At 43.1% G+C, this 27,980-nt stretch overlaps 1 long non-coding RNA gene across 1 annotated transcript in view; it reads right to left on the bottom strand.

Annotated features, from left to right (window-relative positions):
• Nucleotides 1-314: 314 nt before the first annotated feature.
• LOC120231650 overlaps nt 315-27,980 on the bottom strand; it is a 57,680-nt gene continuing 30,014 nt past the window's right edge. Inside the window, exon 2 of the long non-coding RNA XR_005528371.1 lies at nt 315-1,656. This is a non-coding gene — a long non-coding RNA (uncharacterized LOC120231650). The remainder of the gene's footprint in view (nt 1,657-27,980) is intronic.

The raw sequence follows: 27,980 nt of genomic DNA, 5'->3' as shown, positions 1-27,980 counted from the left end.
GAAGATATAAGCCTGGACTTAACAAGACACCAACCCTCATTCCCTTAGCAGGCGGGCGGGTCAGTGACTCAAGTACAAATCTACCAGAGCCTGGGGGTAATAATAAGAGCATTGATGGTGGGAGGGGTGCCTGGGTGACTCAGTCAGTTAAGCGACTGACTCTTGATTTTGGATCAGGTCATGATCTCATGGTTCGTGGGCTCGAACTCCACGTCAGTCACTGTGCTGATAGTGTTGAGCCTGCTCGGGATTCTCTCTCCCCCCACTTCTCTGCCCCACCCATGCTCTCTTGCTTTCAAAATAAATAAATAGACTTTTTAAGAACGAACATTTTTTAGTGTTCCACTATGACAGAGCACTACATAGCGTTCTAAGAGGTTTACATCATGAAGTACATCCTGGCATTTTTCCATTTCACAAATTAAGAAATTTTCATACAGAGAGGTCAAGTTTCCCGAAGATGGCACAAATTGTGTAAAATAATAAATGTTGTTGTTTTAAAAGCTACTACATTTTGGACAGCTTTGTTATGCAGCAATAGCTAACTGATATTGGAGCTTTTGGGACTCTTTGGTGTCCTGAACACAGCAGTATCTTTCGTCAAAGATGACGCAGCAGGTAAAGGCTGAGTGAGGACTCAAGCGCAGCAGTATGACGGCCTAGCCAGTGCGTCTGCCCAGTGCGCTCCATTACGTCTCATGTGGCACGATCTGGGTGGGCACAGGTGGCCTCCTCTCCCCTTCCTGTCATCAACCTGCACAGCTTCAACCAGGCGCTCCTTCCCACGTACGACCTCGCTCTGTGTCCTACAGCCAGAGCAAGTCTCTCCTCCTTCTCTACCATCAATACCTGCCCTTCCTCCTCTCAATAAGTGGCTCAAAGAAGAATCACAGAATAGCAAAATGTGCCAAGGCCGTTAGTGTATAAGACAGAGTTGTGATTTTCTCAGTGGGAAAATCACCATGAGACTGGGCTGATGGGGACTGAAGGCAGTTGGAGGAAGTGAAGTCTAACAATGGCCACTAGATCATGTGATAGTAGATCTTATAAAGACTGGGGCCCTCACCTTGGAGCCAAAGGATTGGATGAGAAGCAGGATGCTACAGAGTCCCCCCAGAAGGCATCAGCATCAGGGAGCGTCTACTGCATGACAAAACACCCAAAAGCTTAGCAGCTTAGTTATTTTGCACAATTCTGTGTGTTGACTGGGTGGTTCTTGTCTAGGCTTGCATCGATTAGGGTGGTCTCACTCAATTAGGGAAGAGTTGAGATGATGGAAGTCTTTCTCCACATGGCTTCTCATTCTCAAGGAAGCAAGCCAAGACTCCTACATGTGGTAGCAGAAGGGTTTTCAGCAGCAAGAGAAGGTGGATCTCAACATACAAGCACTTTTCAAACCTCTGCTTGTCCAATTGGCCAAAGCAAGTCACAAGGCCGAGTCCAGATTTCAGGGACGAAGACACAGACTCTTGTTGTGGGGGAAGAGCTGCAGAGCCACACTGTAAAGTTGCATGCAGTGTCCCCATGGGAAAGAATTTGCAGGCAGCTTGCAATCCACCCATAGTTTTTGAGCGGAATGGTCATTTCCGAGTACTACCCAGAATACATTGGCCATCTTGTCATATTCTGATTTCTTCACCGTGGAACCATGTTCACCTAAAGGGGAAAATAGACATCAAACTTTAAATCTGAAATACATCAACTCTGGAATGATAGCTCAACTTGATGGGAGGAGGTTTGGTGGAAGTATAGAGGAAGGTGCTGCATAGTGGTAGACTTAGAGAAAATCCCAAAGAATTCCAAATTCAGTAAACATGGCAGGACCAGTCCTTATAGTGTCTTTCAGAATTGCAGCAGTTCAGTGGTACCTGGTTGGTTCAGTTGTTAGAGCCTGCAGCTCTTGATCTCTGGGTCATGAGTTTGAGCCCCATGTTGGGTGTATCGATTGCTTAAATAAACAAACTTAAAAAAATCACAAAAGTTCAGTCTTCTGGGCTGAAAGAGAATGAAATTCCTGAGTGAGCCTGCTAATTGGGTTATGATGAACATTCCAGTTAACTTATCTGTGAGACCAAACTCCTTCTTCTTACTTAACTTCTCCTGGTCCTGCAACCCCCATAAGGGGCAGCTCTAGGGACTATGTGACCCCCATCTCCCTGTCCATAGCTGGTCCACAAAGGTAGAGCAACAGAGAAATGGAACCAAGAAGCACAGAGGTTTTGACAAATAGCAGGGGCATTTGAATGGTGGTGGTGGAGAGCTTGGTTGGGACGAGGGCAAGGAAAGCTGTAGGCAAACTCAAACAATAAAAAATCAGAAACCACATACAAGCACAATGTGAGTATTCCGAGAGGAAAATGTACCGCCCATGCAGAAATGAGCATGTCTGGAAGTTTGGTTATGTCTTGTCTCCTGCCTATCTCCTCTTAGTGTTACCTTAAACATGGCTAAAATGATTTGTTTCTTTTTTTTAAGTTCATTTATTTATTTTGAGAGAGAGAGAGATATGAAGGGACAGAAGGAGAGAGAGAGAGAGAGAGAGAGACAGAGAATCCCAAGCAGGCTCCTCGCTGTCAGCGTGGAGCCCAATGCAAGGCTCAAACTCTTGAACCGCAGGATCATGACCTGAGCTGAAATCAAGAGCCAGACGTTTAACCAACTAAGCCCCCCAGACCCCCCAACTATAAGGATTTGATTCTAGATTCATTAGCTCTTCCAACTATAGCATTTATGACTTATTGATTTGCTGTCTCAATACCCCTGTTCCAATTTTTCAATAGACTTTGACTGGTCCAGCTTATCTTTCAAGACAGGCCACACGACATTGTTGTTGGAAGGCCAGTCGTGGCTCCTGTCGGCCCACATGAGTGAAGCATGGTCCCTCCTCAAAGATGCCACCACTGGACAGATGATGGCAGCCACATCCGGTATATAGCCCAGTTCACAACTTTATACTCACATACCCACTCACTCATACGTACATTTCTGTAAGAAACATTTATTGAGCACCTTCCCCAGATCCTTCTCTAAACTTCCCAAGACCACAACGTCATGACGGGCTGTAACTTTTGTTACTAGGCGTGATTCCTTTCGCACAAGCAGAGCTAAAGAGAAGCATTTTTGCATCCCTAAACTCCGGCTCTCTCCTATGTCTTTCCCCTCTAGAGGCAGAAAGTACCTTTGATACACTGGCTGGTTGCCTCATTCTCTAAGTCATGGTATCTTAGCCTTGTCCCAAGTGCTCATACTAACAGCCAACTGGCGCCCATGCCTGTGAGATGGTTCTGGAGCTCCTTGGCCTTGGCAGGCAGCTCTTGGGAGCTTCCCTGGGGCCTGGGAAGAGGGGCCGGATATTCCAGCTGCTGCACTAAGTCTGCGTCACTCCTACTTGGCACGGCCTGCATGAGTGCCACTGTCGTCATTTCTTCTGTGTCTCCTCCCTCTTGCCCATTGGTGTGAGTGATGGCTTCTCTAACAACTTCACCAGTGAGAAGTCAGGAGGGGAATGAACTCAGTCAGGCTGGGATCAAAGTGCTGCACACACTCTGGGTTGCACTTAGTGCCGCCTGTTCTAACCACACCCAGGGAGTGCATTCTGGAGCCGAAGCTTCCCTAGAATGCTGTGATGGGCACACCAGTTGTCCCCCTAAAAATTTCCATGTCCTAATTGCAGAAACTTTTGAATCCCTTACCTTACATGGCAAAAGGGACCCTGTGACTATGATGAAGTTAAGAAACTTCAGGTAGGGAAGGTTATCTTGGATTGTCCTAGTTAGCCAATGTCATCACAAGGGTCCTTACGAGAGGAAAACAGGAGGGTCAGGGTCAGAAAAGAGATGTGATAAGGTTGGAGTGATGCTCTTTGAAGACAGAGAAGGGGTCCAGGACCCAAGGAATACAGGTGGCCTCCAGGAGTTGGAAAAGGCAAGGGAACGGATTGTCCTCTAGAACCCCCAGAAGGAACTGACACTTTGATTTTAGCCCATAAGGCCCATTTCAGACATCTGGCCTCGAGACTGGCAGATAATAAGTCACTAAAGATTGCAGGGATTTGTTACAGCAGCAACAGTGAACTAATGTGGCAGCAAGGTGGCCAGCCCAGCACACACACAGACATCTTTCCTGTGGTTGTATGAGCTGAGGTCTTGGCTCAGCAGCAGCAGAAAACAATGCTTGTGAACACACACAGAGAAAGAATTCATTGATAGACTACTGGCAAGCTCACAGAATGGACAGGAAATCTGAGGACCCAGGCTTAAGACAAGACGGGGCTCAAGGGAGGCCAGCCAACAGGCATCACAGCCAAGGCTACATGACAGAGATGATTGGGTAAGTGCATTGGCCCAGGACATCACTGCTGATGCCGTGAATGGTTTCTGAGTTGTCTTTGCATCATTGTGTCACTTCTTCAGAATCCAAGCACATGGCCACAGCTTCTAAATGGCAGAGCTTAGGTCACTGGCTCGGGCTCTGGCTGATGGAGGGGGAGTCTGATCTCCCCATTTTGGTTTCCACAGTGGGGGGCAGGGCACTGAATCCTGATGATGCCAGAAGAGTCTGCACAGGCAGAGAGAAGTTTGCACAAACATCTGACAAATTCCGAATACAGCAGTCTTCCTGAGCTGCTCTCCTATTTTCGGTGCATCCTAAAGAGAATTCTGAGGCTGGGAGTGTCACCAGGTTCTGATGTCCAAGGGACTGAGGCCAGGAAGAGAGCAGATCTAAGTGGGAGACAGTAGGGAGTGAGGCAGACACCAGTGGTGGATAGGGGAACAGGCACATTACAAAAGTCCCTTGTAGGGTACCTGGGTGACTCAGTCAGTTGAGCGTCCGACTCTTGATTTTGGTTCAGGTCATGATCTCATGGTTCATGGGATCGGGCCCTAAGTGGGGCTCTGTGATAACAGTGTGGAGCTTGCTTGGGATTCTCTCTCCCTCTTTCTCCTCTCTCTCTCTCTCTCTCTCTCAAAAATAAATAAATAGAGAGGCCTGGGTGGCTCAGTCAGTTAAGTGTCCAACTTTGGCTCAGGTCATGATCTCACAGTTTGTGGGTTCGAGCCCTACATCAGGTTCTGTGCTGACAGCTAGCTCAGAGCCTGGAGCCTGTTTTCAGATTCTGTATCTCTCTCTCTCTCTCTCTCTCTCTCTGACTTTCCCCTGCTCAGCTGTCTCTCTCTGACTCTCAAAAATAAATAAAAAAACTTAAAAAATTAAAATAAATTAATAAACTCTATTTTCCTTCTTGTTGCTTCTTAATCTAGCCCCTGATGATTCAATCGAATCATGCTGAAGCCACAGTAAGGGCTCTTGCTGACATCTTGCACACCCCCTCCACTCCCTCTGCCTCCTGATGAACCTTGGTGATTCCCTGTGCACCCATTAACCCATGCATGGCATGTCCCCTCCACTCATGAACCTTGAGTAATAAACTATCTTTCCAATGGCCAATGTTTCCTGATCTGTTGGCCTCACCGTACTTGAGTGATCATAAAATTCCTGCTTAAGAACGTTGAATCACATCCCTGTGGGTGTAGGATGACAAAATTTTGACACCGATTGAATGGTGTTAAGGTATTAGATTTGTCTGTGGATCCACAGATCTTGGGAAATCACAGGACAAGAAGTCTCTCTAATTAACTCCAACTCAGTTTACTGTGTTCCAAGTTACCGTGGGGTTTATTTCTGAGGAAGCACCAGCCTTCTGTGGAGAAGCATAGAACCTCTACGGAGGTACTTCTGACAGCAGGCTCCACCGACCAGCAGCAGGGGCTCCACCCGGGCACTTGTTAGAAATGCAGTGTCTGGGGCACCTGGGTGGCTCAGTTGGTTAAGCGTCCGACTTCAGCTCAGGTCCTGAACTCATAGTTTGTGGGTTCGAGCACTGACAGTGCAGAGCCTGCTTGGGATTCTCTCCCTCTCCCTCTCTCTCTCTGCCCCTCCCCTATTTTCACTCTCACTCTCTCAAAATTAATAAATAAAACTTTAAAGATAATAAGATAAATGCAAAGAATTTAAAAAAGCATTATTGAGAGAAAAAATAGTAGTATCTGTATTCCAACTGTAGTTCAGTGTTGGGAGATGCATACATTTGGATGAAAATGGCTGCCTAGGAACAAGTATCCCTTTTAGGGCAGTGAAGATACTGTATGATATGTAAGAATGGATATATGTCACTACATATTTGTCCAAACCCAGAGAGTGTACAACACCAAGACTGACCCTTCACATAAACCATGGATGTTAGGTGATTATGATGTGTCAATATAGGCTCATCCTTGGCAGAAAGTGTAGCACTCCAGTGAGTGAGGGCAGTGACGGGGGACGCCATGCATGTGTGGATATATGGAGAAATGTGTTTGGTGGGTGGATGGGAAATCTCTGTTCCTTCCTCTCAAGCGTATTGTAACTCTAAAATTGCTCTTTAAAAAGTCATTAAAGAAAGTATCCACCTCTCTTCCTATCCAAATTAATTCTTATGAAAAGCATTTTTGCAGAAGGATCAAGTTAGAAGATCATTGGAAAATAGTGGATGGTCCCTGCGGGACCTGGGTGCTCACCCCCACTCCAAGCTGCTGCGTGTGTGGCTGCTCACGCCTGAGCTCTCTCCAAGGACCTCCCTCAGCTGGGGGAGGCGGGGTGCCCTGAGGTTACACCCTTCTCCTGGGGTCTCCTGCACCCAGTGACTAGTCTCTGTGAGGGAACTCGGTGCCCCTGTCTCCGCTGGGCTGAGGTCGCTGTGGTACCTGCAATCCTATTGCAGTACTGTAGCCGGCTCCTTCCTCTGCCCATTCCTGGGCCCTCACCTCACTCCCGCAAACCTCCTGCGTGCAAATCTGAGACTCAGACTCTTTCCCAGGATTTCATGGGTGGCTCCCAAGCTGTCAGGCCCTGTGTTTGTCAGGCACTGTGCTAAGCCCATGACAGGAAGATGCTACACAAACAGGGAAGCTGAGGCAAGATTTCATGTTACTCCTTTAACTTGGATCATTGAACAATCTCTTCAAGAGTTTCCATCTAACTGGTCATCGAGGTCTTCATCCTCAGTCCTTGGGCCATATAGACTCATTTTACTCTATTTCCACTCAATATCACCTTCTTCCTGCTCATGCTTGCTCCGTGTGTTTGGAAATGTCCCACTCTCCTCTGGCTTCTAATGGGAAAGTTTATCCCACCAACTAGTAATGTTATTAACCCAGTCAGTATCCCTTTGGGTTTCATGACCAGGAATCCTACTATGTCTTTAGCTTTCCATTGACCTTCTCTCAGTTCTCTCAGGGTCTATGCCCTTGGCCTCTTGTTCTGGAAAGCCACCTGAGAAGAATATGATACAGGAGAAGGAGAACCAGAACTGGAGGCAGGAGTTCAAGGTTCAATCTCTACCTCCCACATTTGTTAGCTGTGTGACCTTCCCAGACTCTCCCAAGGCCGCCATAGTTTTTGGCACCTGCTGAGCAGTACACCGAGGCTCACGTTTTACATACTCTCTGCAGTATTTGCCTTTGTCACAGATCACAGCACTCACCCAGCCCAGGATTCCTCCAAGACCCATTCAAGTTGTGGCAACATTCACCTTTACACATCAATGAGACTTCTAAGAGCTGAGGGAGCAAGCAAGACCATAGTCATGTGAACAGACCTCAGGTCTTTCTCTGATGTTGCTATGCTACTTCAGATTTTAAGCCACTTCAGGCTATTTATTCATCTGTCAACTTTACGGAATAGGTAGCTTCAGTAAAATAAGTTAAATTTTATTAAAATTCAAATTAAAAATGAAGTTCTCACAGAAATGAAAGAATGGGCACTTTAAAGTGGACATTGCTGGGAAAGTATTACACTTAAACTGCTATTTTGACATTAGAATAAAGGGGTAAGATGTACTTATTTAGAACATTTCACATTATGCAACACTCTGGGAGCCAGGCATTACTGTACCTTCCCCCTAAGCACACGACACATGGTCCACTACATAACCCTATTCTGGTGGCTTACACTTTACTTGTAAGATTTACTAAATCTTTCCCTTTATTAAAAGATTTTTAAAAAGGAAAATTATTTAAAAAGCATTTGAGGGGCACCTGAGTGGCTCAGTCGGTTAAGTGTCTGACTCTTAGTTTCGGCACAGGTCATGATCTCACGGTTCATGAGTTTGAGCCCCACATGGGGATCTATGATGGCAGCACAGAGCCCGGTTGGGATTCTCTCTCTTCTTCCTCCTCCTCCTCCTCTCTCTTCCCCTCCTCCACTCATTCTCTCTCTCTCACACACACACAATAAATTAATAAACTTAAGAAAGAAAGCATTTGAAATTGTTTGAAATGCTTAAACATTTATAAAGTCTTCCTGAAAGATGCTCAAACTACTGAGGACTAGGTTCCAGAATAGTCATTTAGAAATAGGGAAGATTCTAGATAAACATTAATGGAAACATTGCCAAAATGTGTAGAAGAGTTAGAAATGAATGAGCAATGAAATTAGTTAGAAATTTGAAAAATACAAAAGGCCAGAAATGGTCAAAGATGCCATCAAAAAACGTGCATAAAACAACTTAACTCAGACTTACCCAAGATTCTAAAGAAAAAACAAAACTGCATGAAAACACATTTCTGAAAGGAAAGGAAGGAAGAAAAGGAAGGAAGTCTTAAAACCCCTTCATGGTGGCCTCAGTTTATATTCGTATTAGAATGGTTAAGAGGCCCTGTCAGGTAGGGTGCAGGCCTTTTCCCAACACTGGGTTAGAGCATCATCCAGCATTGCTTGCTGACTCCACATGACCCAGTTCACTAAAGTCCTATCATCTGACTCTCACCCTTTGCCTTCCTCCTGGGAGAGAACTCCCTGAAATCTGCCTATTCCAGATAATAAATCTTTTTCCTCTGAATTTTGCTCCTTGTTAAAAACAAACCAGGGTGCCTGGGTAGCTCAGTCGGTTAAGCGTCCGACTTCAGCTCAGGTCATGATCTTGAAGTTGTTGAGTTCCAGCCCCAGGTCAAGCTCTGTGCTGACAGCTTGGAGCCTGGAGTCTGCTTCAGTTTCTGTTTCTTCAAATTTCTTTGCCCCTCCCCCACTTGTGCGCTATCTCTCTCTCTCTCTCTCTCTCTCTCTCTCTCTCAAAAACAAAAATTAAAAAAAGAAAACACACAGCTAATATCATCCTCAATGGGGAAAACCTGAGAGCTTTCCCCCTGACATTGGACCATGATAGGGATGTCCACTCTCACCACTGTTATTTAACATTGGTGTTAACATCAGCATCAGCAATCAGACAACAAAATGAAATAAAAGGCATTGAAATTAGCAAAGAAGATGTCAAACCTTCACTTTTCACAGACAACATGATACTGTACAAGGAAAACCTCAAGGGGCACCTGGGTGGCTTAGTCGGTTAAGCGTCCGACTTTCACTTAGGTCATGATCTCACGGTTCGTGGGTTCGAGCCCCGCGTCGGGCTCTGTGCTGACTGCCAGCTCAGAGCCTGGAGCCTGTTTCAGTCTGTGACTCCCTCTCTCTCTGACCCTCCCCTGCTCACGCTGTCTCTCTCTCTCTCTCTCCTAGAAATAAATAAAAACATTTAAAAAAAAAAAAACACAAGGAAAACCTCAAAGACTCCACCAAAAGACTCCTAGAATTGATACATGAATTCAGCAAACTCTCAGGGTACAAAATCAAGGTACAGAAATTGGTTGCATTTTTATACACCAATAATGAAGCAACAGAAAGAGAAATAAAGAAATGGATCCCATTACAATTACACCAAGAACCATAAAATACCTAGGAATAAACCTAACCAAAGATGTGAAAGATCTGTATGCTGAAAACTATAGAAAACTTATGAAGGAAAATGAAGGAGACACAAAGAAATGGAAAAGCATCCCATCCTCATGGATTGGAAGAACAAATATTGTTAAAATGTCTATACTACCCAAAGCAATCTATGCATTCAATGCAACCCCAATCAAAATTGCACTAGCATTCTTCTCAAAGCTAGAACAAACTGTCCTAAAATTTGTATGAAACCACAAAAGACCTCAAATAGCCAAAGTTACGTTGAAAAAGAAAACCAAAGTGGAAAGCATCACAATCCGGACTTTAACTTCTACTACAAAGCTGTAATCATCAAGACAAAGTATGGTTTTGGCACAAAAACAGACACATAGACCAATGGAACAGAATAGAGAACTCAGAATTGGACCCACAAATGTATGGCCAACTAATCTTTGACAAAGCAGGAAAGAGTATCCAATGGAAAAAAGACAGCCTCTTTAGCAAATGGTGCTGGGAGAACTGGACAGCAACGTGCAGAAGAATGGAACCAGACCACTTTCTTACACCAGACACAAAAATAAACTCAAAATGGATGAAAGACGCAAATGTGAGACAGGAAACCATCAAAACCCTACAGGAGAAAACAGGCAATAACTTCTTTGACCTTAGCCACAGCAATTTCTTGCTCAACACATCTCTGGAGGCAAAGGAATTAAAAGAAAAAGTGAATTATTGGGACCTCATCAAGATAAAAAGTTTCCGCACTGCAAAGGAAACAATCAACAAAACTAAAAGGCAACTGACAGAATGGGAAAAGATATTTGCAAATGACATATTGGATAAAGGGTTACTATCCAAAATCTATAAAGAACTTACCAAACTCAACACTTGAAAAGCAAATAATCCAGTGAAGAAATGTGCAAGAGACATGAATAGAGACTTTTCCAAAGATGATATCCGGATGGCCAACAGACACACGAAAAGATGCTCATCATCAGGGAAATACAAATCAAAATCATCCTGAGATATCACTTCACACCAGTCAGAGTGGCTAAAATTAACAACTCAGGAAACTGATGTTGGCAAGGAAGTGGAGAAAGGGGAACCCTCTTCCACTGTTGGTGGGAATGCAAACTGGTGCAGCTGCTCTGAAAAGCAGTATGGAGGTTCCTCAAAAACTTAAAAACAGAACTCCCCTATGACCCAGCAATGACACTTCTAGGAATTTATCCAAAGGATACAGGAATGCTGAATCATAGGGTCACATGTACCCCAATGTTTCTAGCAGCACTTTCAACAGTAGTCAAATTATGGAAAGAGCCCAAATTTCCATCAACTGATGAAAAAGCCCAAATGTCCATCAACTGATGAATGGATAAAGAAGGTGTGGCCTATATACACAATGGAATACTACTTGGTAATGAGAAAGAATCAAATCCTTGCAGCAACGTGAATGCAACTGGAGAGTATTATGCTAACTGAAATAAGTCAGGCAGAGAAAGACAGAGGTCATGTTTTCACTCATATGTGGAACTTGAGAAACTTAATGGAGGACCAAGGGGGGAGGGAAGGGCAAGGGGGGGAGGGAAGGGGAGAAAGTTTCAAACAGAGAGGGAGGCAAACCATAAGAGACTCTTGAATGTAGAGAAGATACTGAGGGGTGATGGGGTGGGGAAGGGGTGAGGGAGAGGGGGAAATGGGTGATGAACATTGAGAAGGGCACTTGTTGGGATGAGCACTGGGTGTTGTATGTAAGCGATGAATCATGGAACTCTATCCCCAAAACAAAGAGCACACTGTATACACTGCATGTTAGCTAATACATTTTTTTAAATGTCAAAGGATTTGCACCAAAAAACAAAACAAAAGAAAACAGCGATGGGTGACTGGTAGTTATAGCTCGATGTGATTTAGTTTAAGCCTGCCATACCCTCCCACATCCTTCCTGGTTTCAGATTGGGGTTCTTCCCCAGGGGAACTCAATAAACCTCTGCTGTAATACCATCAGAGACCCACTGTTTATCCCGATTCTGCTTTAAAGTTTCCCATCCACAAGAACAGGGGAGGCGTGCATTTGTGTTTAGTACGCCGTGGCATGTTTGGCATGCTGCCATTACATTTGTTCATGAACATCAAAGACCTTTCTAAGTATTTGATCATCAAAGTTCATAGTTACTTGGTGATCAGTCTGCTGAAGGTCACACATCACACAGTTTCAAGTCTTAGAAAGAAGCAATTCTTGGAAATTCCTTTCAAACAAAATTCTTTGTAGTAGATGTAGCCTAAAAAGGAAAAGTCAAAAGACACTAGCACATTAGTAGAGTTGCATTTAGTCATGAATCATCGATCTGGTTCATCATCTCTTAGGACCAGAATGCCTCTCTGAGTGATGTCACTCAGTGTTTTCCCCCAAATTTCTTATTTCATTTATTTTATAAATTTACATCCAAATTAGTTAGCATATAGTGCAACAATGACTCCTTAATAACCCTCACCCATTTAGCCCACCCCCCCCCAAACCCTCCAGTAACCCTCTGTTTGTTCTCCGTATTTAAGAGTCTCTTGTGTTTTGTTCCCCTCCCTGTTTTTATATTATTTTTACTTCTGTTCCCTTATGTTCATCCACTTTGATTCTTAAAGTCCTCATATGAATGAAGTCATATGATATTTGTCTTTCTCTGACTGATTAATTTCACTTAGCATAATACCCTCTAGTTCCATCCGTGTAGTTGCAAATAGCAAGATTTCATTCTTTTTGATTGCTGAGTAACACTCCATTGTGTGTGTGTGTGTGTGTGTGTGTGTGTGTCTGTGTACATACCACATCTTCCTTATCCATTCATTCATCAATGGACATTTTGGGCTCTTTCCATACTTTAGCTATTGTTGATAGTGCTGCTGTGAACATTGGGGTGCATGTGTCCCTTTGAAACAGCACACCTGTATCCCTTGGATCCCTTGGATAAATACCTAGTAGTAGGGTTGTAGGGCAGTTCTATTTTTAATGTTTTGAGGGTCCTCCATACTGTTTTCCAGAGTGGCTGCACCAGTTTGCATTCCCGATGTCACTCAGGTTCGGAGGCTGCTATTCAACCTCACCAGGTTTCAGAAACAGGATGGGTCTTGGCAAACATAGCTTCATTCTTCCGGGCATCTGGCATAATTGTGCTAAGAGATATTATTCTTCTGCTCTGAGCTCTCTTGAAGCATTCACATCATGTTGGATTCCCCCCATTGCATAACCCACTTATTGATCCTTTTACCCTCAGCTTCTATGTCTTCTTCTCTCCCTTTATCACTTATTTTTACCCAGACTTTTCCACCTTTGGAAGGGACATTAGGTTCAGCTGCTGTGCCGGGCCAGATCGCTGCAGCAATGCTACTCCAGGAAATGCCTTCCCTTGGTTCACTTCCATTCGCATAGGGGAGGATGATCCCAGGGCAGAACCAGCGGGCTGTCCTGACCACGAGGCAACATGGCGTATTCACTGTCAACTCCAAGTTTGCCAGATGGGATGAAGGCACAATTCACCCTATTAGGCCCTTAGGAATTCTGCCATAAAGATGTAAAAGTGTAGTTACAGTTTCTTGCTTAAGAATCACCCCTGGTTCTGGGAGCCTCAGTCACATCCCCAGTCCTGAGACCACTGCATCAGGTAGGAAAAAATAAAGTTGAGCACGTGAGGGAAAGAATTCTATAACTTTCCAGCACCCTCCCTTCACCCAGGCTCCTCTCACCCCTCCCCCACACCGTTTTAGAGAACACGTTTCAACTGCCTCTTCCAATCCTCTATTAAACTATTACTCTAAGGAGGATATGCAACCTGATTTTTTTCATTTGATAATGGACACTGGTAGACATTATGAGCCATAAAGTGTATCCCTTGGTCTGAAGAAATGTAATTTGGCGGCTCACATTGATGCAGAATTGTCTGTTCCAATTTTTTGGAAGTATTTGGAGCACTTGCATCTAGCATTGGGTTTGCAAAGCTAGTCCAGAGTAAGTATCTATTCCTGTTAGGACCCATTTATAGCCGCGGGGGCTACTGGCATCAGTCTAGTGGAACCCATTTGCCAGCTTTATGTGGGACTCTCTTAACTGGGAATCTGCCCCATAGCCATTGGCAGCCAACAACAGTTCCCGTTGTTATTTTGTGCCTTCTGTGAATGCACGAGGAATATGTCTAGCTTCAGGGCACCTTTCTATTGCTGCATCACACCCTATGTCTGCTTGTTTTATGGACTGAGGCGCCCACCTCAGGGGAGTACAGAAATAGGGCCTCCTAGTGGTGCCAATCACCTTCTGAACCGGGGATGGGGCTCTTCTGGTGGGCTCCCACGTGTGTCTAGTTTTGCTAACATTATATCCTTAGCATGTAATACACCACCTGTTAGCAAACTGTATAATCTCGGTAAATATTGAATGAACAAATGAATGAATCAATATTATCTTGGATATTATTTTTCCTCTGTGAATCTTTTTCATTATTAAAACTGATGGATACTAGTATCTCCTTTATAGGGTTGATATGAGATTAGATCAGTCAATGAAAGCACGGTAAGCGATGGTGTGTTAGTTGAGACTCAGGTAGTGGTTTTAAGATTTATCATGTTGCTGCCTTTCTAAGTACTTGGGTTTATCACTAAAATTGTGCTCTATTATATGAATATGATACAATTTGCTTATCCATTCTCTTATTGTTGGATATTTGGGGTTTTTCCAGTCTTTCACTGTAATGAATAAAGAACAAATAAAGCTGCTATGAACATTCTTGAGCCAAAAAACAAAAACAAAACAAAACAAAAAGTGACGTCATCAAGATGGCGGCATAGGAGAATCCCATCACCATCCTCCCACAGAGATCAATAATTAGACAGGTATCCATAAACAAAGACAGAGAGCTCTGGAGTCCATTTAGGTCTACTTAAGAACCTCCGCAACATCATAGAACAAAAAAATCTGAGAATAACCACATAAGAAAGAAAGAAAGAAAGAAAGAAAGAAAGAAAGAAAGAAAGAAAGAAAGAAAGAAAGAAGAAAAGCTTCATTTTAGCTGCATCTATCCCTCCCCCAAGCAGGCACATCTTAGTGCCAGGAGGGTAACTCCTAGTTAGAAAGCCCCTCACCAAGAAAGGGAGAGCAAGGTGAGTGACCAGCTTCCCCAACCTTTCAAGGCACCGCATGAAAGTCCCCTTCTGACCTTACTCTCACCAGAACGGCAAAGCAGAGACATACAGAGATGGTAGGGAACACGGAAGAAGAGGAGTGGGTACCAGTAGCGTCCACATAGTGGGGGCGATTGGCTTTGCCGGGCCGCTGTACAGTCGAATCTAGCAATTCTTGCCACTGAAGAAATAACCGACGGTCAGCACAGCTCCCCGTGGACCCCTGCTGCAGATCTCACCAACTGACGCCAGCCACCTGGGTCCCTCCCCACTCCCCCCTCCTCCACGGCAGCTGGAGGCCAGGATCTAGCCAACATGGACCTCACCAGCACGGCTGGACGTACTTGCCTCAGAGGAGACTGTGTAATCCCCAGAGAGCACACCCAATAGCCAGGGCTCCCATGGCCTCTTGTGCACCCCAGTCAGGTCCTGTCTGCTGACTCTGTCCTGCACCGCTGTGCTCACATGCAGCGAGCCCCGCCCTCAGCCAATCACCTGAAAGTCCCCAGCCTGACCCCGATCACCAGCCTTCACCACTATGCACCCGCATTGGATTCTCTCTCTCTCCCTCTCTCTGCCCTTCCCCTGCTCATGCTCTTTCTCTTTCAATCAATCAATCACTCAGATAATGAAAACAATTCACTGAAAAACCAGTTGATTTAATAATCTCTTTATAAAACGTTATAATGAGGATAATGCTTTCTTTAAGTTTTTATTTTTTATTTTTGAGAAAGAGAGAGAGATAGAGCATGAACGGGGATGGAGCAGAGAGAGAGAGAGGGAAACACAGATTCAGAAGCAGGCTCCAGGCTCTGAGCTGTCAACACAGAGCCCGATGTGGGGCTCGAACTCACTAACTGCGAGATCATGACCTGAGCCAAAGTCAGTGCTCAACCGACTGAGCCATCCAGGCGCCCCTAATGAGGATAATGTTTAAAAAGATTATAATTGTGCTTTTTTTTTTTTAAATATTTTTATTTATTTCTAGGAGAGAGAGAGATAGGGTGAAGAGGGGAGGGTCAGAGAGAGAGGGAGATACAGACTCCGAAATAAGCTCCAGGCTCTGAGCTGGCAGTCAGCACAGAGCCCGACGCAGGGCTCGAACCCACTACCGCGAGATCATGACCTAAGCGAAAGTCGGACGCTTAACCGACTAAGCCACCCAGGCGCCCCAATTGTGCTGTTTTTTTAATCTCTCCATGTAGATGATTTATTTTCCTTTTGTCAACCCAAGGCCCTCATTTCCTGGTGTTGGGCTAGCATCTGTTACTGAAGGATTGGAAAGAAAGATAGTGAGCATTTTCCAGTTTCTGCTATGGAGCCAAAAAACAACAGATGGGAAAGCCAGGTTTTATGTGAGATACTTTTCCCTTCATCCCCATTTATGAACGTGTAGAGAAAACAGCCATGACATTGGAGTCAGGAAAGAGGAACACCTCATGCAGGCAGAAGCATGCCCTCTGGCTCTAGAATGATAGGAAATAAAAAAGAGAGAGAAGGCGGGGAGCAAATCAGATAGGCCGGCATCCCAGACTTCCCACCTCTGGCCTTGCCTGGAGGGTAGGGGGTACGGTAGATGGTAGACGCTCTGACTAATGCAGGAAGTACAGCTGATACCAAGGGTCAAAGGTGCTCTCGCCCCTAATCCCATTTAAAACTCTGCTTCCTGACCTGTCTCTCCACAGCCTATCTCTGCCACACAGTACACTGGGTCACCAGATACTCTCCATCCCTACTCGTGTCATGAAAATACTCCCGGACTCCAAAACATCCCTACACACACACACACACACACACACACACACACACACACACACACACAGCTTTCCTGTGTCATAAAAATCTCCTGCCCAAAGAGACAGAGAAGGAAGCTCTGTAGAAAAGAGCTCTCTGGCCCCCAAAAGATAGTTATTCTTTTTTATTTTCTTAAATAGTTTATTGTCAAGTTGGTTTCCGTATAACACCCAGTGCCCATCCCCACAAGTGCCCTCCTCCATGCCCATTACCCCCTTTCTCCTCCCCCCCACCCCCATCAGCCCTCAGTTTGTTCTCAGCATTCAAGAGTCTCTCATGGTTTGCCTCCTTCCCTCTCCCCAACTATTTTCCCCCCTTCTCCTCCCCCACGGTCCTCTGTTAAGTTCCTCCTAATCCTCCTATATGTGTAAACATATGGTATCTGTCCTTCTCTGCCTGACTTATTTCGCTCAACATAACACCCTCGAGTTCCATCCACATTTCTACACATGGCCAGATTTCATTCTTTCTCATTGCCATGTAGTATTCCATCATATAAATGAACCACATCTTCTTGATCCATTTGTCCGTTGATGGACACTTAGGCTCTTTCCATAATTTGGCTATTGTTGAGAGTGCTGCTATGAACATTGGGGTCCATGTGCCCCTGTGCATCAGCACTCATGTATCCCCAAGAGATAGTTATCCTAAGAGTCCACTAAAGCTACCAAGCTAGATCTGTGTAGAGCAGAGTAAAAGAATGTTTGTACCATCAAGGTACTGGGTGGGTTGAGGAGCTAATCCCTTGTCATGTATGTGCTTCTCCCAAGTTTTCTTCCTCTGGGCAGATTAACAGTAGATGGCAGAGACTCATTTGAAAGGTTTGAGCCTGTGGTCTTCAATTTTCACGACAGCAGTCACATCATAACTAACTAGCTTCTAAGCATAGCTAAGCAGAGAAATACTAGATTACAGCTTCCTTCCTTGACTCTCTCTCTGTCTCTCTTTTTACTATTTACTTTTTAGTGTCTATGAGAGGTTTGGAGCCTATCTTCATTGGGTTCCTGGATGCACATTGCAAAACTACCTCTAATCACAAAGATATGAGAAGTTTGTGGGGTGCCTGGGTGTCTCAGTCGATTAAGTAACCCACCCTTGATTTCGGCTCAGATCATGATCTCACGGTTCATGAAACTGAACCCTGCATCAGGCTCCATGCTATGTGTGGAACCTGCTTAAGATTCTCTCTTTCTCGGGGCACCTGGGTGGCTTAGTCGGTTAAACGTCTGACTTTCGCTCAGGTCATGATCTCGCGGTTTGTGGGTTCGAGCCCCGTGTCGGGCTCTGTGCTGACCGCCAGCTCAGAGCCTGGAGCCTGTTTCAGTCTGTGACTCCCTCTCTCTCTGACCCTCCCCTGCTCACGCTGTCTCTCTCTCTCTCCTAGAAATAAATAAAACAATAAAAAAATTAAAAAAAAAATTCTCTCTTTCTCTCCTTCTGCCCCTCTGTGTCTTCTAAAAAAATTTAATTTAATTTAAAAAGATATGAGAAGTTTGTTCTTCCTTTGTGTAATGCCAGTAACATTACCCAGACACCGACCCCACCTACCAGGTAAATTTAGAACAAGCTACATATAACAAACAGAACAGTCCAGTCCTTTTTCTGGAGGACTAACCATTGTTTATCTTGAGAACATGTATGGAATGGGTTGTAGCTGTTTGGTGATATAAAAGAGTGAGATTTCTTGGGGCGCCTGGGTGGCTCAGTCAGTTAAGCATCCAACTCTTGATTTTGGCTCAGGTCATGATCTCATGCTTTGTGAGTTGGAGCCCCACGTCAAGCTCTGTGCCGATAGCATGGAGCCTGCCTGGAATTCTCTGTCTCCTTCTCTCCCCCTTCCCTTCATACTCTCTCTCTCAAAATAAATAAATAAACCTTGAAAAAAATAGAGTGAGATTTCTTTCCGTGTCTGTGATCTCTCAGCAAATTGCTTGTGATACACATCATATGAGTGTTTTCTTTCCCTCCTACCTGTGGAGAGGTTCTCTGGGTTGGGAGAAGATTTTGTGTGTAATTATGTTTCCAGAAGAGAATACAGCCCTGGGGTTTCTGGCTACCTCTTCAAGCTTAATAGGAATAAAATGCCACCATCCCTCTGGTCAGTGCCCCCCCTCACTTGACTGGTGCCTTCCACCACAGTCATACACCAGCGGGTGGAGGTCTAGCCCTTCCCATTCATCCATGGTCCCATCTGCTCCCCTTTCCAGTTAACCTCCAAGAGCTGGGCTCCTTTCCCCCACAACTCCTCCCCTTCATCCCTTTTCTCCTTTTCTGCTGCCACATCCCAAACCAGGATCCTTCTCACCTTCCTCTTGTTCTCATAATACATGTCTCCTCACCCATACGACATTTACTGAACACCTACTATGTGCTAGACACAGTAGTTCCTCGATCTCATGGAGTTTACTTTTGGGGAGAAGAGAGACAAAAAGTAAACAGCAAACACAGTAAGGGAGATAAGTCAGAGTACATTAGAAGATGCTAAGTGCCGTGGAGAAGAAGGCAAGGTTAAGCAGAGTAAGGGTGGCTGGGAGAGGTCCTGATGCAAGGAGCAGACTACCATTTTATAAAGTGGTTAACATGGGCCTTATCAAAAAGGCAACATTTCAGGGCTCCTGGGTGACTAAGTCCAGCTTTTGGGGGGCACCTGGGTGGCTCAGTCGGTTAAGTGTCTGACTTCGGCTCAGGTCATGATCCTACAGTTTATGAGTTCCAACCCTGAGTTGGGCTCTGTTCTGACATCCTGCTTCAGATTCTGTGTCTCCCTCTATCTCTGCCCCTCCCCTGCTCATGCTCTCTTTCTCTCTCTCAAAAATAAATAAACATTAAAAAAAAAGTCCAACTCTTGATTTTGGCTCAGGTCATGATCTCACGTTTCATGGGGTCGAACTCCATGTGGGGCTCTGTGCAGATAGCATGGAACCTGCTTGAGATTCTCTGTCTCTGTCTCTGTCTCTCTCTCTCTCTGCCCCTCCCTTCCTTGGGTTCTCTCTCTCTCTCTCTCTCAAAATAAATAAACTTAAAAAAAAAAAAGCACTGCAGCAGAAAGCCAAGCTAAAGTTTGTTTCTTGTTAGAGATACCTCTTTTTCTTTTTTCTTTTGAAATTCTGTGTTATTTAATTCTATGCACCTATACCACCCAAAGTTGTGGCACATGTTAATGTGTCCTATATTCTGGGAGAAATTGCATGGGTCAAAACAGATTTATTGGAGGAAATAGACTTCCTGATCTTGCGTTTCCTTTTGTGAGATGGGAACTTGGTTATTACAATGATTTCCTCATCTGTATCAGGAGAAATGCGATGTATGCAATAAGTAAATCATTTTTTTAAAAATGTTTGTTTATTTTTGAGAGGGAGACAAAGAGAGGGCAGGGGAAGGGAAGAGAGAGAGGGAGACACAGAAACCAAACCAGGCTCCAGGCTCTGAGCTGTCAGCACACGGCCCGAAGCCGGGCTCAAACCCACAGACTGCAAGATCATGACCTGAGCTAAGGTTGGGCACTCAAACTGAGCCACCCAGGTGCCCCTCCAATTAGTAAATTTAGATAAAATGAACTGGGTGTACCTGGTGCAACACTTTCCTTTCTTCTGTCGGACCCAAATCTGCTCTTAGAGAGTGTGAGTTCTTCTCTGCTCCATGCCCCCTGTCTGCCTTGAACTAACCCCTTACCCAGGTTGGACAATTGCTTGTTCACTTAATTTGTGAATTCAGTCAGCAGGCCCACTTGATTCTCACAGTACACTAGATACTAGTAACAGATAACCTCCCCTCTGCACCCTCCCAAAAAGATAAAATCACAATTCTCATAGAGATATGAAAATGAACCTGAACTAAAGATTTTATTTAGCTCATTAACGAAAAAGCTAGTAAAGTGTTACAACCAAATCAAAGGTAAAGGAAAACAGAGAAACATTTATAGATCGGGATTATTTAAATAAATGTGCACACGGAGGTAGAACTTTTTTTTCCAACAGTGGGCACTGGACAGAATTTATTTTCATGTCTATAAGCAAAAGCAATAATAGTTATTATATTATTTTGTCTGTGGAAAAGAACTGTTTTGCTTTGTGGACAGTTATCTACAGCTTAATAGGGCTGTTACACAGTTCCCATAAAATCCAAATCAAATAACTAGGATGGGATTTTATCAACAAATAAACATAGATGGATTTTAATTAGACTCTTATCTAATTATTCAAATAGATCGCAGTGCAGATAAGGAAAAGAGAGAGTTAGTTATTGGATGTATTCAAAATCCCAGCAAGATTTAACTTGTTTTCTCTTTGTAGCTATCAACCTTTAATATTCCCATTCATTAAGACAGTGTTCTTGTTTTTTTTATTTTTTTTTAAAAGATCCAAATTTTATTGTGGTAAAAAATGCATAACATAAAATTTACCATTTTAGTCATTATTGAGAGTACGGCCCAGTGGCATTAAGCACACTAACACGGTTGTGCCGCCATCACTACCATCCACCACCGGGATTTCTTCATCTTCCCAAACAGAAATCCTGTGCTCATTAAACAGTAACTCCCCACAGCCTTCTCTCCCCGGTTCCTGGCAACCATAATTCTATTCTCTGTCTCTGTGAATTAGAAACATTTGCTTTTAACATCTCCATGTCACATCCATACCATCCATTCCACCGTGGAACACCCATACCTTCCACCTGAAACTCCATTCTCCCCTTCCTTCCCCTCCATCTCAACAGGTACCTGCACCGTTACAGTCACCCCCCAAGATGGCGGTGTCCTCCTCTGGGGTGACTCTATCTTGTGGGGGAACCTCTCTTTGGTTTTTCTTCTTTGTTAGTATATCTTTATGATCTGAAGTTCTTAAGTGCAGCAGCCATAATGTATTCCTCTTACTCTTCTCCATGGCTCAGGGAAATCGAATCCATTGCGCTAAACCTTGAGAAATGCTTGCTGATGGTAAAGGTAAGAGTGAGGACAGAGATGATAAAGATATGTGTTGCTCGGTTCATGGGTGCAAGCCCCGGCTTGGGGTCTGGGCTGACGCCTCAGAGCTGGGAGCTCACTTCGGATTCAGTGTCCTTCTCTCTCTCTCTCTCTGCCATCCCCTGCTCGTGCTCTGTCTCTCCCTCTCTCTCAAAAATAAACATTTAAAATTTTAAAAACAGAAGAAATGTGTTGCCGATACACTTCAAAATGCAAAGTGGAAAAGTTAGCTAACTAATCCCTTGAAAATGGATATGAAGGACCAGGGCAATCCAAAATCCTTCCTGAATGCCGGCCACCATCTTCAAGCACGCTAATGTTAAATAAATTGAGCAAGGAGGCCATTAGACTGAAGTGGCTTTAAATTCTGAGTAGCCTCCAGGAGCAAATCCAAACCTAAATCTGAAATGCCTCAAGGTTAAGAAGTTGAAGCTCAAGGACAACCAACCAGTCACTAACCGCCCACTGAGCTTTCTCAAATAATGTAACCGCTTAAGGTATAGGCAGACAAGCAATTTCCTTGCTTCCTGTCCACCTCTTCTTCATAAGGCCTTTCCCTTGCTCCTGCCCGTGATGTGCTCATAACTACTTCCACTTTGGTGTTGTCTGCTTCCACTGGATTTTTGCTCAAATTAACTCTTAAAATTTTTAATATGCCTCAGTTTATCTTTTCAGATGAAGAATAAAATCAAGACAAGCAGAGAAAACATTACATCAAGAACAGACCAAGGGAGATCAGTTTAACACTTAAGGGGCGTCTGGGTGGCTCAGTCTTGATATCGGTCAGGTCATGATCTCACGGTTTGTGAGTCTGAGTCTTGAACTCGAGTCTGTGCTGATAACTCAGAGCCTGCTTGGAATTCTTTCAATCAGTCCCTCTCTCTCTCTCTCTCTCTCTCTCTCTCCCTCTCTCTCTGCCCTTCCCCTGCTCTCTCCCTCTCTCAAAACAAATAAATATTTTAAAAATGGTGATTTCTTTTTTGCAAAGTTAGGAACTAGAATAACTATGAGGTGTATAGAACTTACCATGGGCTCCCTCATTCAACTCTTAACATCCACTTTTCATTTCTTTGTATTATCCTAAGCCTGATCATTCTTTTATTAAAAGTACTCAATCCAAGAAAAAAAAAATATCTGACAAACTCACTGATGTTTACACACAAATGGGTGATAATCCCCTAAAATGCTGTCTCCTCTGTCAGCTCATATTTAACAAGAATCTGGTTATTCAAGCCACTGGGTTTTTTCAAGGCTTGAAAAATGGGGACACATACTATGCTTCACAGTGAGAAGATTCAACAATCTTCATAAACTATGCATTCAAAGCAATACTGAATTTTTAAATCCCATCGAGATTTTTAAAGAACATGGCAAGTTAATTTAAAAGTTTGTCTTAAAGAGTATGGGGCGCCTGGGTGGCTCAGTCGGTTAAGCGTTTGACTTCGGCTCAGGTCATGATCTCATGGTCCATGGGTTCAAGCCCTGTGTTGGGCTCTGTGCTGACAGCTCAAAGCCTGAAGCTTGCTTTGGATTCTGGATCTCCCTCTTTCTCTGCTGTTCCCCCACTCCCCCACACTCTCTTTCTCTCTCTCTGTTTCTCAAAAAATGAATAAACATTTTTAAAAAGTTTATCTTGAAGAGTAAGTGCATACATAAAGACAAAAAATGTTCAAAAAAGGATAAGAACTTTCCCTACCAGATGCCAAAACATGCTATAAATCTACAGTAATTTGAAATAAGCAGAATTAGTTCAGGAACATAAAAGAATAGATCACAGACCATAAGAACAGACCCATATCTATGTGAGACAATATGAGAAAGAATGAGCTGGTTGAGGAAAGAGAGTAAAACATTTGTTGATTGATTTCAGGGAAAAGAATACAAGACGATTATGGTTTTTACCCACCATCCACTTTCTCTTGTTTTTTTTTTTAATGTTTATTTATTTTGAAAGAGAAAGGAGCATCCATGCGCATGAATACAAGTTGGGGAGGGGCAGAGAGAGGGAAAGAGAGAACCCCAGGTAGGCCCTGTGCTGTCAGTGCAAAGCCCAACACAGGGGTCCAAACCCACAAACTGGGAGATCGTGACCTGAGTCAAAATCAAGAATTGGATACTTAACAAACTGAGCCACCAAAGCACCCCTTCCATTTTCCTTTCTTTCTGTTTTTTAGTACTAATGGGGGGGGAACATCATTTATATGATCTCCATATATATTCATTAGTCACTTTTCCACAACTGTTTCTTTGTTCAACCTAACATAAAAGCAAGGAAGCTCCACCATTTCTCTGAGTTTTCATTGCCCTGTGAGGGCTCCTGTGTCATGTAAAACTTTTACAAATTTATCTGCTTTTCTGCTGTTCATCTATCTTTGTTAGTTTAATTTACGGACCCAGTCACAGATCCTAAGAGGGTCAAGGAAAACTCTTCCTCCAGTACAGTAGCTAAATACCTTTCACTGCAGAAGTGTTGGAAAATATATACAAGAATATTTTTATAACCTTGGCTTCGATAAGATTTTCTACTTTCCTAAGTGGAAAAGTCTTTCTTCCTAATGACTCACAAAAGCCATAAGATATAAGATTGACTTAACTCACATAAAAATCTGTTCTATGAGAAATATGATGGTTTTAAGGGGCCAGGGACAGATGAGATAAAATATTTGTAACATACTAAACAAATAAAATATTAATATCCATGATATAAAAACACTCATATCAATCAATAAGAAAAAGACAACCCAATAGAAAAATATACTTATAGATAGGCAATTCATAGAAGAAATGGAAATGTTAATAAATATGTAAACATGAAGAAATATCCTCAAGTTTACTAGAGCTAGGAAAAGGCAAAATGAAATAATAATAAGGTAAATGTCTTACAAATAAAATTAGGATTAGAAAGTTGGGAGGGGGCGGTTGAGTGGCTCAGTTGGTTAAGCATCCAACTTTGGCTTGGGTCATCATCTCGAGGTTCATGAGTTCAAGCCTCACATAGGGCTCTGTGCTGTTAGCTCAGAGCCAGAGCCTGCTTCAGATTCTGTGTCTTTCTCTCCTTGTCTCTCTCTGTCCCTCCCCTGCTCATGCTCTGTCTCTCTCTCAAAAAGAAATAAACATTTAAAAAAAGTTGGATGCTATCTAGGTTGATTGGGATTTGGGAGTAAGGGTACTCATATATTGTTGATGATAATATAAATTATAAACTTCTTGAAGTAGTAGGGGAATATTTATCAAAATATTACATGCTTATACTCTTTGTCCAGTAATTCCACTTCTAAAACTTTTTCCTACAGAAATATTCTCAGATGCACAAAGATGTAATTTTTATTGTATCGTTATTTTATCAAACCCTAACTATGATCTAAACATTTTTCCAGGTATATTACATTTATTAACTTACTGAATCCTGTTGTGGAAACAAGACTATAGACTTTGAAATTGTTTAAAATTTGGCTTTTGCTGTTTGCTAAAAGGCTGTCAGTGGGAAGAAAGGAGACAATATTTAGTCTCAGTTCTCAACACATAAAATTTTCATATTCTCTTCATTTTTATATGAATTAATGCAAGATTGGGTCCTTAGTCCCACCTTGCAGGTATTGGTTTGGGATCCTTAGAGTAAGGAGTCCTTGTATTCATAGGAAAACAAATTTATAAGGATACATTTTGAAACAGGGAGAGGGAAAGTCGTTATATATAAATATGGTCAAATAAACATTGGAACGGAGATTCAGATACATATTTGGAAAGAAAGGGTGTCACGATAGTTGTTTAGAGTTTCTAACTTTAAAAATACATCCTGAGGGGGTGCCTGGGGGGCTAAGTCGGTTAAGCACCCAATTGTTGGTTTCTGCTCCAGTCATGATCTCATGGTACAGGAGTTCTAGCCCCATGTTGGGGCTCTGCATGGAGCCTGCTTGGGATTCTCTCTCTCTCTCTCTCTCTCTCTCTCTCTCTTCCTCCCCTGCTTGTGATCTCTTTCTTTCTTTCTCTCTCTAAATAAATAAATAAACTTAAAAAATAGTTAAAAAAAAAAAAACACATCCTGAAATGGCATGCAGGAGCCCTTAGCTGGTTCTGGACAGCTGATTATGCAGATCTCTTTTCAACTCTGCATTCAGTGACTCTACACTAGTCACTTGAAATTAGTCCTGGTTGGAGAATTTATACTGAAGAAATCAGCACACAGTACGTCAGGGCTTTCCCCTCATGGAGAGATGATTTGTAAGCATTTATCATCTCATTAATAAATATAACAAAGTGTTTTGCATATAGGTGGGTGGATTTTGCTCATCCATCCTCACAACAACTCAATGAGGAAAAATATTTTTTTATTTTACCCATTATACAGATGAGGAAACTCAGAGAGTTGACTTGGCCAAGGTTGCATAGCTAGTAGATAACGGTGTCAGGATTTAAAACCAAGCAGTCTGATGTATCACAACACATTAATAAAAGAGGATAGGAACCATATGATCTTGTCAATAGCTGCAAAAAAAGCATTTGACAAAATACAGCATCATTTCTTAATAAAAACCCTCAAGAAAGTCAGGATAGAAGGAACATACCTTAACATCATAAAAGCCATATATGAAAAGCCCACAGCTAATGTCATCCTCAATGGGGAAAACCTGAGAGCTTTTCCCCTGAGATCAGGAACATTACAGGGATGTCCACTCTCACCACTGTTGTTTAACACAATGTTGAAAGTCCTGGCCTCAGCAATCAGATAACAAAGTGAAATAAAAGACATCAAAACTGGCAAAGAAGAAGTCAAACTTTCACTTTTCACAGATACGTGATACTCTACATGAGTTCTTTTTAGAACTCCACCAAAAAGCTGCTAGAACTGATACATGAATTCAGCAAAGTCTCAGGGTACAAAATCAATGTACAGAAATAGTTGTGTTTCTATGCACCAATAATGTAGCAACAGAAAGAGAAATCAAGAAATCGATCCCATTTACAATTGCACCAAGAACCATAAAATACCTAGGAATAAACCTAACCAAAGATGTAAAAGATCTGTATGCTGAAAACTATGTAAATCTTATGAAGGAAATTGAAGAAGACACAAAGAAATGGAAAAGCATTCCATCCTCATGAATTGGAAGAACAAATATTGTTAAAATGTCAATACTACCCAAAGCAGTCTACACATTCACTGCAATCCCAATCAAAATTGCACCAGCATTCTTCTCAAAGTTAGACCAAACAATCCCAAAATTTGTATGGAACCACAAAAAACCTCAAGTAGCCAAAGTAATATTGAAGAAGAAAACCAAAACGGGAGGCATCACCGTCCCAGACTTTAGCCTCTACTACAAATCTGTCATCATCAAGACAGTATGGTATTAGCACAAAAACAGACACATAGACCAATGGAACAGAATAGAGAACTCAGAATTGGACCCACAAATGTATGGCCAACTAATCTTTGACAAAGCAGAATATCCAGTGGAAAGAAAACCGGCCTCTTTAGCAAATGGTGCTGGGAGAACTGGACAGCAACGTGCAGAAGAATGGAACCAGACCACTTTCTCACACCAGACACAAAAATAAACTCAAAATGGATGAAAGACCTAAATGTGAGACAGGAAACCATCAAAATCCTACAGGAGAAAACAGGCAACAATCTCTTTGACATCAGCCACAGCAGTTTCTTGCTCGACACATCTCCAAAGGCAAGGGAATTAAAAGCAAAAATGAACTATTGGGACCTCATCAAGATAAAAAGTTTCCGCACTGCAAAGGAAACAATCAACAAAACCAAAAGGCAACTGACAGAATGGGAAAAGATATTTGCAAATGACATATTGGATAAAGGGTTACTATCCAAAATCTATAAAGAACTTACCAAACTCAACACTTGAAAAGCAAATAATCCAGTGAAGAAATGGGCAAGAGACATGAATAGAGACTTTTCCAAAGACTATATCCAGATGGCCAACAGACACATGAAAAGATGCTCATCATCAGGGAAATAGAAATCAAAACCACAATGAAATATCACTTCACACCGGTCAGAGTGGCTAAAATTAACAACTCAGGAAACAACTGATGTAGGCGAGGATGTGGAGAAACGGGCACCCTCTTCCACTGTTGGTGGGAATGCAAACTGGTGCAGCTGCTCTGGAAAACAGTGTGGAGGTTCCTCAAAAAATTAAAACTAGGGGCGCCTGGGTGGCTAAGTCAGTTAAGCGTCCAACTTCGGCTCAGGTCATGATCTCATGGTAGGTGGGTTTGAGCCCTGCATCAGACTTTGTGCTGACAGCCAGCTCAGAGCCTGGAGCCTGTT

Source organism: Hyaena hyaena, unplaced genomic scaffold (genome assembly GCF_003009895.1).
Source record: "Hyaena hyaena isolate Hyena2069 unplaced genomic scaffold, ASM300989v1 scaffold_60, whole genome shotgun sequence".
NCBI lineage: Eukaryota > Metazoa > Chordata > Mammalia > Carnivora > Hyaenidae > Hyaena > Hyaena hyaena.
Note: the sequence above shows the minus strand (reverse complement) of the source record. Positions and strands in the feature narration are given on the sequence as shown.